Source organism: Lepidothrix coronata, unplaced genomic scaffold, assembly GCF_001604755.1.
Source record: "Lepidothrix coronata isolate B3197 unplaced genomic scaffold, Lepidothrix_coronata-1.0 Scaffold16, whole genome shotgun sequence".
NCBI classification, from domain to species: Eukaryota; Metazoa; Chordata; class Aves; order Passeriformes; family Pipridae; genus Lepidothrix; species Lepidothrix coronata.
This window is the reverse complement of record NW_016690196.1, coordinates 4,035,802-4,047,851: the sequence shown is the minus strand read 5'-3', so window position 1 is coordinate 4,047,851 and position 12,050 is coordinate 4,035,802. Positions and strand designations below refer to the sequence as shown.

At 38.2% G+C, this 12,050-nt stretch overlaps 1 long non-coding RNA gene across 1 annotated transcript in view; it reads right to left on the bottom strand.

Annotated features, from left to right (window-relative positions):
• Window positions 1-6,178: 6,178 nt before the first annotated feature.
• The window catches only part of LOC108493321, a 9,658-nt gene continuing 3,786 nt past the window's right edge, over window positions 6,179-12,050 (bottom strand). Inside the window, exons 2-3 of the long non-coding RNA XR_001873434.1 lie at window positions 7,235-7,282; window positions 6,179-6,482 (exon numbers count right to left, since the gene is read on the bottom strand). This is a non-coding gene — a long non-coding RNA (uncharacterized LOC108493321). The remainder of the gene's footprint in view (window positions 6,483-7,234; window positions 7,283-12,050) is intronic.

Genomic DNA, 12,050 nt, shown 5'->3' with positions numbered 1-12,050 from the left:
TAGTCACTTATTGCTCTGCAATCTTCATTTTTAAAATCTGTTGTATGATGTATCATTAACTCAAGGTGAGACTTCCCTTCCAGTCATCTCCTCTAACCTCACTGCATAAACTGGTCTCCTGGGTAACAGTGCTCACAGATGATCTGAACATCCCTGTTTTTAGGGCAGACTTTGTATTGCTCTGCAGCTGTGTAGTCATTTATGTTGGCACAATGTGAAATACACATATGGTTTGAAATTAGCCTGGTGTAAATGAGAACACAGATAAATGGAGAATAAATGTAGCTTTTTTTGTCTGGTTTTTTTTTTTTTTTTTTTTTTTTTTTTTTTTTTGTTCCTTTGTCACCTCTGTGAGCAGAACTAGCAATAGGCAAATAGGCCTGTAATCAATGGTATCTTTTCTAGAGTCAGCATAACAAAAACACTTTCATCAGATGTTCTTTCACACTTCTAAAATTTATATTAGGAAAGGGGAATACAAGAACTCCCAAGACGTTCCTCTAAACAGAGGATGCAGGAAAGTGAGTTGAGAGGCACCTTTATGCAAGTTAACGTTTTTCATTAGCTGAAGGAATGACTTGCAGATTAAGCACTTGTGGTTAATAGAACTTTCCAGGTGATATCAAGTCAAGGTAATCCATACAGACTTTTAAATGCACTGCAGATGCTACATAAATAAATATGTGAAAGCTTGTATTTGGTGGAAAGCTTAGCTGATACCTGGCACTGTGCTGGCTTGTTTGTTTATACACATCCAGGCCTGGCTCTAGCAGAGGTAAAAAGAGGCACTTCACTCTAGATTAATACTTCCCAGGGCATCACATTCTAACTTTCATGTGATAATGCCCAGCACCAGAGGGGATCCCTCCTTCCCCTGCTGGCACTGAAATCAGGGCTGCTTCCATCCTTGACCAACCTCCACAGACGTATCCAACTTGGAAATGGAAATTTCACAGCTTTGTTGGGTTTTATTGTACCAAATGCGTAGATGAATTCTTTTATAGAGATTAGGGGCCCGTAGTTCAGCCAGGATGAACTGGCTCATTGACTTCAATAGAGCTTAGCTGATTGATGCAGGCTTTGGGACTCCTCCTGCTTGGTCAAACCTCATTCTGTTTCTTTTCATCTGAAGGAATGCAGACTGAAGGGAAGGGCCCGAAACCATTTTAAGTACAGAAACAGTGACATTGTCCTGTGTAAGATCCTGTGTGGATCACCTTCCCACAAACTGTTTGCAGCTCCCAAAATCTGTGGCCTTCCAGGGAAATATCTTCCTGCAGTTTCTGAGTAAATTTGTAGAAGAAGTTTCCTGAAAGTAGAGAAGCTAGGATCAATGCTGCATTCCTCATTTTTTTAAACAGTTGAAGGTGATATACCAAGTGCACAAATTTTATAGAAGAATTATTATTTGGACGAAATAGTTCTAAGTAAAGGCAGAGCTGCCACAGTGTAAGATATCAATTACCAGGTCCCACTGCAAATACGGAGGTGTTGATTTCTATCTTTTTTTTAATGGTGAATGTAGAAGATAAAGTAAATGAATGAATAACTGGCTGTCACTCATAGAAACTAACTGAAATCCGATAAATGCTGTTGAAATGTGTATTGTACAGGTACTGCATGTTGACACTAAGTGAAGAGTTGTTTTGGATCTCTGTTTCAGGTTATTTTCTGACTCAGAAAGAGTAAAGAATCTTTTTACATTCAATTAACCTAGAAATGTTGTTTGCATGGTTACAAAAAAGAGAAGAAAAAGTAATGCTAAAGACTCAACAATTTAAATCTACATAGCTCCCCTGACTTTCGAGATGCTTCAATAATTGAGAAAAGTGGGAAATATAGGTTCTTTAGCTCTTCTTTGTCAATGAATTTCTGCATCCTGAATTGAAGGAAAACAATGTATTTTGAAGCATCTGCTTTATTATCACCATTAAATCTGCCCCCCCTCCTTTTAGTTATTGTATTTTCGTTTATGATGTCTCTAAATCTGTAGTAGTAGCTGGCATTTTTAAGACATTAAGTTTTTCTCCTGTTATTTAAAATTAAGAAGATCACAAAGGTAAATCCAAAGTGATGTCTAAAAGCAGTTCTAGTCACACTGATATCATGAGTAACTGGCCTTTTGCAAAACCTGAATGATCTTATCATAGTACAGCCAATTCCTGTTCTAAGTGTCCTGGTATATTTTACCATTATTAGGATATTATGGAAGAGTAAACAAAAGTGAGATAGATTTTTTACTATAAAATCAAAGAAAACAAAATATATTCTCTTTAAAAGTTTTGAGTTATTCTGTTTCTTTCTTCTTTTTTTTTTTTTCTCCCGCTGAATGACTTCATTTTATTTTTGTGTCTGAATTTTGAGTTGTTATGATATATGTAGGAACCTACTGGTCAAACAAAAGGGAAAGGAACAAATACATAGACAGTTGAAACCAGGGCAGCTGACCTGGGAAGATGAAGTATGACTGTGTTGGGATGAGGTGAGGAAGGCCAAGGCGAAGCTGGAACTGAAGCTGGCAAGGGATGCAAAGAATAACCAGAATGGTCTCTGCAGCTACGTTAATGAGAAAAGGAAGATCAAAGAAGATGTATGCGACCTCCTTCATAAACAATGGATAAGGAGAGGGCTGAGGTACTCAACAACTTTTTGCCTCAGTCTTCCATGGCAACCTCTCTTCGCACACCTTTTGAGTGGATGGACAGCAGGATGGGGACTAGGAGAGCAAAGTCACTATAATAAGTGAAGATCAGGTTCATGACTACCTGAGGAACCTTAATGTACATAAGTCTATGGGATCTGATGAGATGCATCCCAGAGTCCTGAGTGAACTGGCTGATGTAGTTGCCAAGCCTCTCTATAATCTTTGAAAAGTCATGGCTCTGAGGTTAAGTCCAAGGTAAGTGAAGAAGGGGAAATATTATACCCTTCAAAAAGGGTAGAAAGGAGGACTCTGGGAAATACTGACCTGTCAGCCTCACCTCTGGCTTCCAACTCTGTCCATTCCATGATTTTATTATTTTAATTATAATGCATAGGGTTTTGTTATTGTTTCATGTCTGTTTTATGCTTCTTCTCTTGTGTTGGCTAAAAATTTTGGAACAGAACTAGTACAAGATATTGTTAAAGGGGATAATTTTTCTCTCAAATTTTTCTTTTCATGACTGAGTACAATTTTTGCAGTGAATTTTTTTGACCAGAGGGGTAACATTATTTAGTTACAAAGCCACTGCATTTTTTTTAGGGCAAGAATTCTAATCTGATGTACTGTGAAAGATTCCTAGAATTCTAAGAAAAGGCTGTACCTGAAAGTACCAAAAATGACTATTTTCCTCATTTTATCTAAATATCTATTGAAAAAAGAACTGAAATCTACTAAGCCTTCAAGTTTTTATGAAATTTGATAAGGAAAGCATCCTTTCATAGCATTTTATTGCCTTGGGTATTTCTTCTAGTATTACAAGAAAATTATTAGCATTATTCTATATTGGTTTGGATGCAGAAGGAATTTCAGACATTTAAAAACATGTATTACAGTTTACTCAGTTGTAACAAAGAATTCAGATTCTAAGAGAACAAAGTATATTATTATCTAATCTTAATCTAAAAAAAGAAAATATCTATTGGGTTTTTGGTTTTTTTTCTTCAGTTGGTTGGTTGATTTTTATGCTTTTCCTGACATTATTCCTGTAAATGATAATCATGGTGGGATAAGAGATTGCACTTTTGTAACTGCTATCAACCAGGACAGGCTACAGCTATGATGAAGGAGAGAGGTTGTGTGGTCTTCCTCATTTGGCAGTATGGGTAGAAGTACTGGGACACGCAGGACTGCAGGTAACTTTTTCAGTTACACGTGCCTTTTTAGGTAACATTTCCAGGTTTCTACATTCATATTTTGTTAAACATTGAGCAGACTGTAGCAAGTGACAATGTGACTTGCATTTTGTACCCATGCAAAGAAAGGGGAAGAAATAAGAATTCTTGTTGTGCCCCTGGGACTAGGGTTGGGGTGAGCTGCCATAAATAACTGCTTATTTTTCCTCCCTTGGTGTGCAGGAATAGGAATTGGAAGATAGGCAGATCAATACACTAAATAGGGCAGCTTAGTCAGGCAGGAAATATTGATATTTACTGTTCATTTGAGCCTACAATAAATGACCATCCCTTTCCTCAAAGCCTGAAAAAATAGGGAGTACCTCATGCTGTGGAGGTGTGCTGTCTCTTGGGATTTCTGCAGAAAGGAGTAGTTTATGCAGTCTTAAAGGTTAGAGTCTCCTGAAATGTTCTGCCTATGTTCAGTATCTCTGTCCTCTGGACAACTGGAAGGATTAGCCTGGAGGCACTCTTTTGATGGAAGTCTCTTTCTTGAAAAGGGTTTAAAGTAATTTAGAGAGTGAGAATTTCCTCACCCTCTCAGCATGGGTCAGGACTTAAGTATTTCCTTAGTGAGGTGCTCCTCTGTGTAAAGCAACTTCTTGCAGTGCTCATTTCTTGGAGTGAGGAATGGCAGACCTGACCAGGGAAAGCTGGAGGCATGGCTGGAACGGGCAATAATCTCAGAAAAAAAAAAAGGAACACCAGATATCATACATCTGGAAACATTTTTTTTCCAGCACAAGAACATAGAAAATTGCTTAAGAGATTAGGGAATTTAGACACCTTTGGATCTGGGCAGGGTGCTGGATAAGGGAGTTATAAGTTTGAGTATAAGTGTGGTTAAATGTGCAAAAGCCCCACTCTGGATTTTATTTTGGCAGCTAACCTTTGAAAGATTGGTTTTCTTGTCTGGAGAAAGAGAAGCAGGTAAATTTCTACTTCCTATTAGAAGGAATTAGCAATTGCCCCTAAAAATAAGCATTAATTATTTCAGTTGTTTTGACTGTATTCACAAACATTTTTGTGCAGTTAATGAAAGCATGTGAAAGGAATACTGAAAGTGCATGGACATATAAGTAGCAGCAACAGATATATTTTAAATATCTAGGCCTTTGGAGGCTTATGTGGCCAAACTTTCCCTACTTTTAGAGGCTAACCCTTAATTTCTGTGAATGTTACAGTAAATAAAATCCTACTCCCATGAAGTCAGTGGGAGTTTAGCCACCAAATTTAGCAGGAAAAGGACTGAGCTGTGTAACTGTTATTTAATGCCACTGCCTATAGGAAAACTGAATACATTTATTTTGCTTGGGAACAACATTATATAATAATTCCACAAAATTATGAGGTTGTCTGACTGGTAGGACATATAATTCTTGGAGGGAAAAGTTGGTCCAACAGATGTCACTTGCAATATATTACAATGGAAATGTTAATTCCAGTTAATATTAAAAGAAACTGTCTGAAATAATTTAAGATGCAAAGAATAGCATTTAATGGAAGGAACTTAAACATAACATATGTCAAAAATTGTATGTAAAAATATTGATTTGCCAGGGAGTTGTTCACACTAGGTTAAATCATGCCATGGGTAATGCCCAAAATGAAGACTATGGTGAAAGGTACCCAAAACACTGAGCCTTGGTGGAGAGCTTGTCCTCACTGCACACAGTAGGAGCACAAAGTAATTTGTGACACATAAATTCTGTAGTGAAGCATCCTTTCCTCTCACAATGCATAGGCTTTCATTCCTTTCACCAGTGTGTGATGGTGGTGGAGTAGAGTCTACCAGTTCTTCACTGGGTCTTACCCTGGCTGGTCCAGAGGGATACCCTGCTTCCATTCTGGAACAGCCTTTGTGACCTCCACCAAACACCTGAAGGTTTCTTTACCTCTCCTACTCTCCAATATAAATGCAAGCATGTCACTTAGAGTAAGATTTTACCTTGAATATATCCTCAAGGGAAGTACACATCTTTATGCACAGTGTGTAAGAATAATTCCCGAAGAGTAATCTGAGACCAGTCAAAAATGTGCATGAAACAAGTACTCGTTTTAAAGCAGTACAAGACACATCTTTGACTAAAGTTGAAATAACTTATTTAAAACTGGACAACTTTGCAGTGGTACAATTGTAAAATTTCTCTTTGTGTCCAGAGATAAGTATCTGACTGAAAGCTATCAAAATTTCTAGTTCTCAATCACAGATATAATAATGCCATGCTTAGCTGTGTGATGAAAATTGCTGTTGGAAGTCTGATAGATCTCATTAGATGTTATCCAGGGTAAAAAACTTGACCAGTTGACTTCTTTCTAACATGGTGCATTCATATTTAGATGTGGTATATCCAGAATAGCATTTGTACTATATTCTTTCACATGCTGAGAAATAAAAGTACAGCCTTCTCAAATTCTCTTTATCTTCCGATAGCTTTATGTTCAAAACAGACCAGATTGCTACAAACATCTGAGCCTCTCCTCTCTTTCTTCTTTCTGTCTGTGTTTCAGACACAAGGCAAATTTTCCACCAAGGCGTAACGTTGCTGTGAATGGGCTGACCTGGGTGCAGGGCAGGAATGGGACTTCTTGGACCCAGGGAGCTCCTGATAGGAGAGAGAAGTTAAGGATTATAGCTCACCCTGTCTATAATGAGGCTCCATATCAGTGGATCAATGCTGTTTATCGTTAAAACAGTGTGGATGTTTGGTTGGGGTTCTGACAGAAGATGGAACCCTACATGCCACCCTTTTATGAAACTGCTGTACATGTACCTATGAAACATCCTATTTATAAAATACATTGGGGAAGACATGCAGTGCAGGTAGCTCAGTGTGGAAACTGCAGTGCCACATTGAGCTCTGCTTGGGACCTTTTGCATAACAAAGGGCACAGGGACCTGTGGCACCAGCCAGGTGGCTGGACAATTACAGACACAGCAGGAGCTGATGATGCCCAGCATGGTGTAGCTTTGAAAGGGCTTCTGTCCCAACTCAGGTGCTGTGAGTGTGACTGTCATGGTGGTTCCTGGATGATCAGACAGGGAAGTTACCTTAACATATACCTCCTCTGGTGATCTTAAAGGGCTTTACTCAGCTAAGGACTAAGAGAGATGCATGTGAAGTGACTGGTGCCTAAAGAAGGGGCCATAAGGCAAATATTGATCAGTCTTGTCTTCCTTGCCAACACTTGAGGATGGTTGCCATCACACAGTCGGTGTTTACTGTGGCTGTAGGGGGGATCCTAGACAAATCCAACCTTGCACAGACTTCTGACCTGCTATTGCTGATAGCTGTTCAGTCGGGACTATCTAGAAAGCAGGAGGCCTTAAAGAATTTTTTACTTCCAGGGTGTTCACCTTCTATCCTTTGAGGCCAGGAAGGCTTATCTTCAGTATCCAGCAGCACTGGCAGGAAAAAATGAATACTTGTGTTCACATATGAATACTTTCATTTGCACATGAATATCAGTGTCACTGTGAGGAACAGCACCTCCACAATACCTATGATAACCAAAATCTTGCATGAATAATGGCAGAGAGATGATCATGCCAAACTGAAACACAAGAAAGAACATACGGAAGCATTTGTGAGTAAAATGCTTCTTTCCTTATATAGTCCAGCTGCACAGCATTTTCTGTCATGAGTTTACTATTTATAAAGCCTTGTAGGAAATTCCAGTTTGTGTTATACTGACTCCTACGTAGTCTGAGTAATAATTTATAACAACATAGAGACAGACTGTATTTTAAGAAAGAGGCAAAGAGCCAGAGTAAAGGTTGAGCCTACAGCCTGACTTCTGCATTTCATGACATTTGAGAACTTGATTTATCAAGCTTAATGTTACATTAACATAAGCACATAATTTCCTAGGAACTTCACATCAAATTTAAGGAAAAAAAAAGAAAAAGAAACAAAGAAGGTCTGAGTGTAAAATCACTGTAAATTCTTTCCTCTGTATCTTGCACTGTTTTCAGAAAGAAATCCAGATTGTGCTTTGTAGCTTTATTGTCCTATGAGCTTGGAAGGAAGACAAGCACTCTGTTCAGCAAAAGGCACTTGTTGCTCGGAAGAGTATAATACTTTTCTCTTCAATGGACTGGGACATCTGCAAGGGATGAAAAAAAGAGCAATCTCTGGTTGCTATCCATGCTCCAACCAGTTAACCAGAGGAGGTGAACAGACACCTTGAAGCAAGGACTCTGGATATAGTGTGTGGCAGGCTTCCATGTATGAATGTGTATGTGAACTTCCTCAGTCACACTGGTCAGAGAGACTTGCTCTTAACTGTGATGATAACTCTTTGTATATTAGTTACTGTTACAGCTACTGTGGTTTCTAACATGGGGTCAAAGTTTACATTCAAAACATAGATTCATGGGTGTTGTAATCCTTTATGATTTTGCTTTGATTTTATCACATTCTTCCTTCAGGAATAAAACAAAATCACAAAACACAACAACAAAATCATATTAAAAATCCATGTTTCATTCTGATATTTCCTAGATTTTACTTGCTCTGTTCAAATGACCTTTTTGTTTTGAGGTTTACTTTGACGGTATTTAAAAATAATAATAATGTTTAAAAGTCAGTTAAATATCAGACTGACATAGTTTCCTCCACAATTAATGAATCATGGAAGCATGTAGCTAATCTTCGGGGCTACTGATTTTCCTTTAGAAGAAACTGAATGTTTTAGTCCCTGAGATAAATGGGATTGCAGGAGGTTAAACACCCCACAGGAGGCTCCATGTTCAGTTCAGATTTCAGCTAGTAAAGCTCAAGCAGAAAAAACCTTGCCAACTTTTGTGAGAGATTAATCCACTTATCTCCTAGTTACTTCACAGCAATTTCTTGCCTACTTCCTATTGATTCACTGTGTGCTTGAATTTTTCACTCTGCTTTCCTGTAGATGTGTACCTGGTGTTTGAATGCTCTCAAGAAAGGAAGTCATAAACTTCTGGTAGGTACTCTGGTCTCTGACTACAGACTTTTCAAGGTAAATGTCTACTTTACATTTGTTTTATAAAATGTAGCTTATAATTAGCATACTTTTTTATATTCTGGACTTCTTAATAATGGTTCAGAGTGGAACTTCATCATAGTTTAGGCTAGATACATTCTTATAACCCAGCAAATATAAAAGGACAAAGATATCTATTTCATCATTTATGCATTTCATCCCCATTTTTCTTTCAAATTTTTTTTTTGCCATTCAGCACCAACTCCTCTAGTACTAGACACTTATTATAAATGTGACATGCTCTGCCAGTTACAAGAAAAACCCTCTACAAATCCAGCCAAACTCAGTAGTGGTAAATTGCTGAGGCCAGCTAGGCAGCACTGCTGTCTGAGACAAGCTGAGGTAGTCAAGAAGTTCTGTTGCAGTTCTTCTGTTTTGGAAATGGCTGTTTTTACTTGACATCTGCACAACCTCAGGCCAAAGTGGCCAAAGTAAATATGCTACTATGAGCTAAAAAACCTGATTAGCTCCATGTCCAATTTGCCACAGTCAAGGTTGAGCCCCAGTGTGGGCAGAAGAGGCCACTTACTGGCAAGAACTGGTTTAGTTTTAGTGAGATAGCATTGATTAACCTACCAATGCTGCTGGAGATTGATTTATCTCCAAAATGAAGCTAACTTTTAATTTGTACAAATTTTCATTCTCTTCCGGTAGATTTTGTGCAAGTGTGTCAGGGATCTTTAAAATGCCAGAGGTCCAGTGTTGCAATTACGCGTTCTGTAATATTTCTACATTCACTCTACATCCTTTAGTAATTGCTTCCTGAATTTCTGCCAGCATTACCCAAAATGTTTCTCACCTTGTCCACATTGACTATGCAAAATTTTCCAAAATGCTGCACTAATTCTGGTCAAATATTAAATAATTTTCTTACCTTCTATTGAGGAAGAAACAGGCAGTTTCTCACATAAGCCAAATTCTCAATGATACATTTAAGCAGAGACAATGGACGTTATTACTATTTTATAGAGGAGATAAATAGCTTAATTTTGTAACCAACCACACAGTGTTATTCTTCCATTTGATATATCATCCTTTCAGCTGCTTCCCTATCTGTAACCTCTTTACCTACTGCCTTTTGCTTTACCAGGTTGAGAAAAGATTGCAACAGCTTCAGCAGAACATCAGCTGGCCCTCATTTCTGCTTTTACTTAGCACTGCTATATGGTCTTTTTGAGGTGTGTCTTAAAGGCTGCCAGAGGAATGGATGCAGGGTACAGAAATACAGTTCTCAGTGCTGCAGGCACTGTGTCTGGAATAATTGAGGGGTTAGAAATTATAGATCTTTTACTTCACCTTAGCAGGCTTGGGTTAGTATGCAAATAAACTTGTCTATCCCATAAACAAAAAGCTGAAGTCCATATTGTGTTATCACAAAATTCTTTTCAGGAACTGAGGCAAAAAGATTTTGGTAGAATGGTTCCAAGGAATGCAAAGCAAGTGTAAAGGGCTGGATTTACTAATTTATTAAGTCTATATAGTTATTTTAGAATTTGCCTGTTTTCTGCTGTAGCAGGTTGCTCCCTTTTAGATTAGCTATCAGATATTCTGCTCTGTGTTAACCTGTATTTTCACATCTATTTTATAACAAATAGGACAGAAACTTCCTTTCTGGAAACAGAACTAAAATTCAGCATCATGGAAGCACAAAAGGCAATGACATTATCAAGGGATTCCTATGAACTTTTGCAACTCATTTTGGGATGCGTGGCACCTCCAAGTGACCCTCTCTTAATATAGCTTGTAGGAAATTATGACCTTCTTAAACTTCCTCTACCCTTGCATGCAGAAAAGCTATTAACTTGTACAGAAAGCAAGTATTTATATCCATAGTTGAGGATTTTAATACAGGCCTGTTATTTCAGAGGTGAATTAAACTACTTGATTTTGAACAGAAAGCAGGACTATTATGTAACACTTATTAGCCTTCAAATTAGTATTGGAAAGAGGAATTCATGAGAGTTATCCCCCTTTTCTTTGCTCTGGCTTATTCTAACATTGATGTCTCTGGAATTAGCTGTAAGTATGTCCTTGGCAGCTATGTAAACAAAGCTTGCTCCTGCAACCTAAATCGTATGAGTTGCTGAGTGCTGCTGGAAAGAGGCAGAGCACCTTCTGCTGCCGTTGTCTTCAGCACAAATTGACAATGACACATCACACCTTGTGTAGCCCACTGGGTTGCAGGGTTGGGTTTATAATGAATTCACAGGGTTTTTTCCATGCCTTGTTCCAGACCATCAATAAGAAAAATATACTAAAATTTGGTAAGAGGAAAAAAAAGTGATAACAATACTACAGGTTAAATTCTGAGCTTGTGTGAATAAGCACGGCACAACTGATTCCAGTGATGCCGTATCAATCTACCCCTGCTGAGGTTCTGCTTTAAAAATTTTAATGGCTATCAGTTCAGAAGAAATACTTCAGATATATTGCTAAATAATGGTTTAGGCGCCACAGCAAGAAACAATATCATGCCACTTATTATTCCATTTTAAAACAATATAAGCCATGTGTGAGAAATTAAATCTGTCACCCTGTGAAAGAGTTCAGGCTGTCAAAATGGTAATAGAAATGAAATTTAATTACCTATTTTCTATGTTACCCATAGTAATTCCCCAGAAAATATTAAAGGAAATTGAAGAGGAGATTATCTTGTAAAGTGTTTTTATAATATAATTATTATTTTAATTGCTTTAAGAAAAATCTGTACATTCAGAAAGCCAGATGAAAGTTATAAGAATTGCAGCTGTTTGTCAGGCTAAGATTAGCTGCCACTGACCATGACCATCATGCTGTAATGGCAGCCACAAGCTCACTTCTATAGATTTTCCTCACGCTTGGGCTGGCAATAGTCTGGGAGGGATGAGACTCATGTTGAGTTTTCTGTATCTCTAGAAGAAGGAAGCCATCAAGGAAGTACCTGTAAGCCCTTTCTCTCTGTACAGACCCATATGTCTCTGCATTTTTTCCTTGCTGGACCTGATCCAGCTCCACCCTAAGTGTCAGGGTCCCTTGAGTGGCAAACCCTCATTGAAGGTCCAGTGGCCCCTGGATTAGGAAGGAACTGGCCTTCATTTTCCTGTGTGACTTTGTCCTAGTTAGGACAGCTGAGACCAGTTCATCATGGTATGGGTGTAACCCAAAACTGTGTA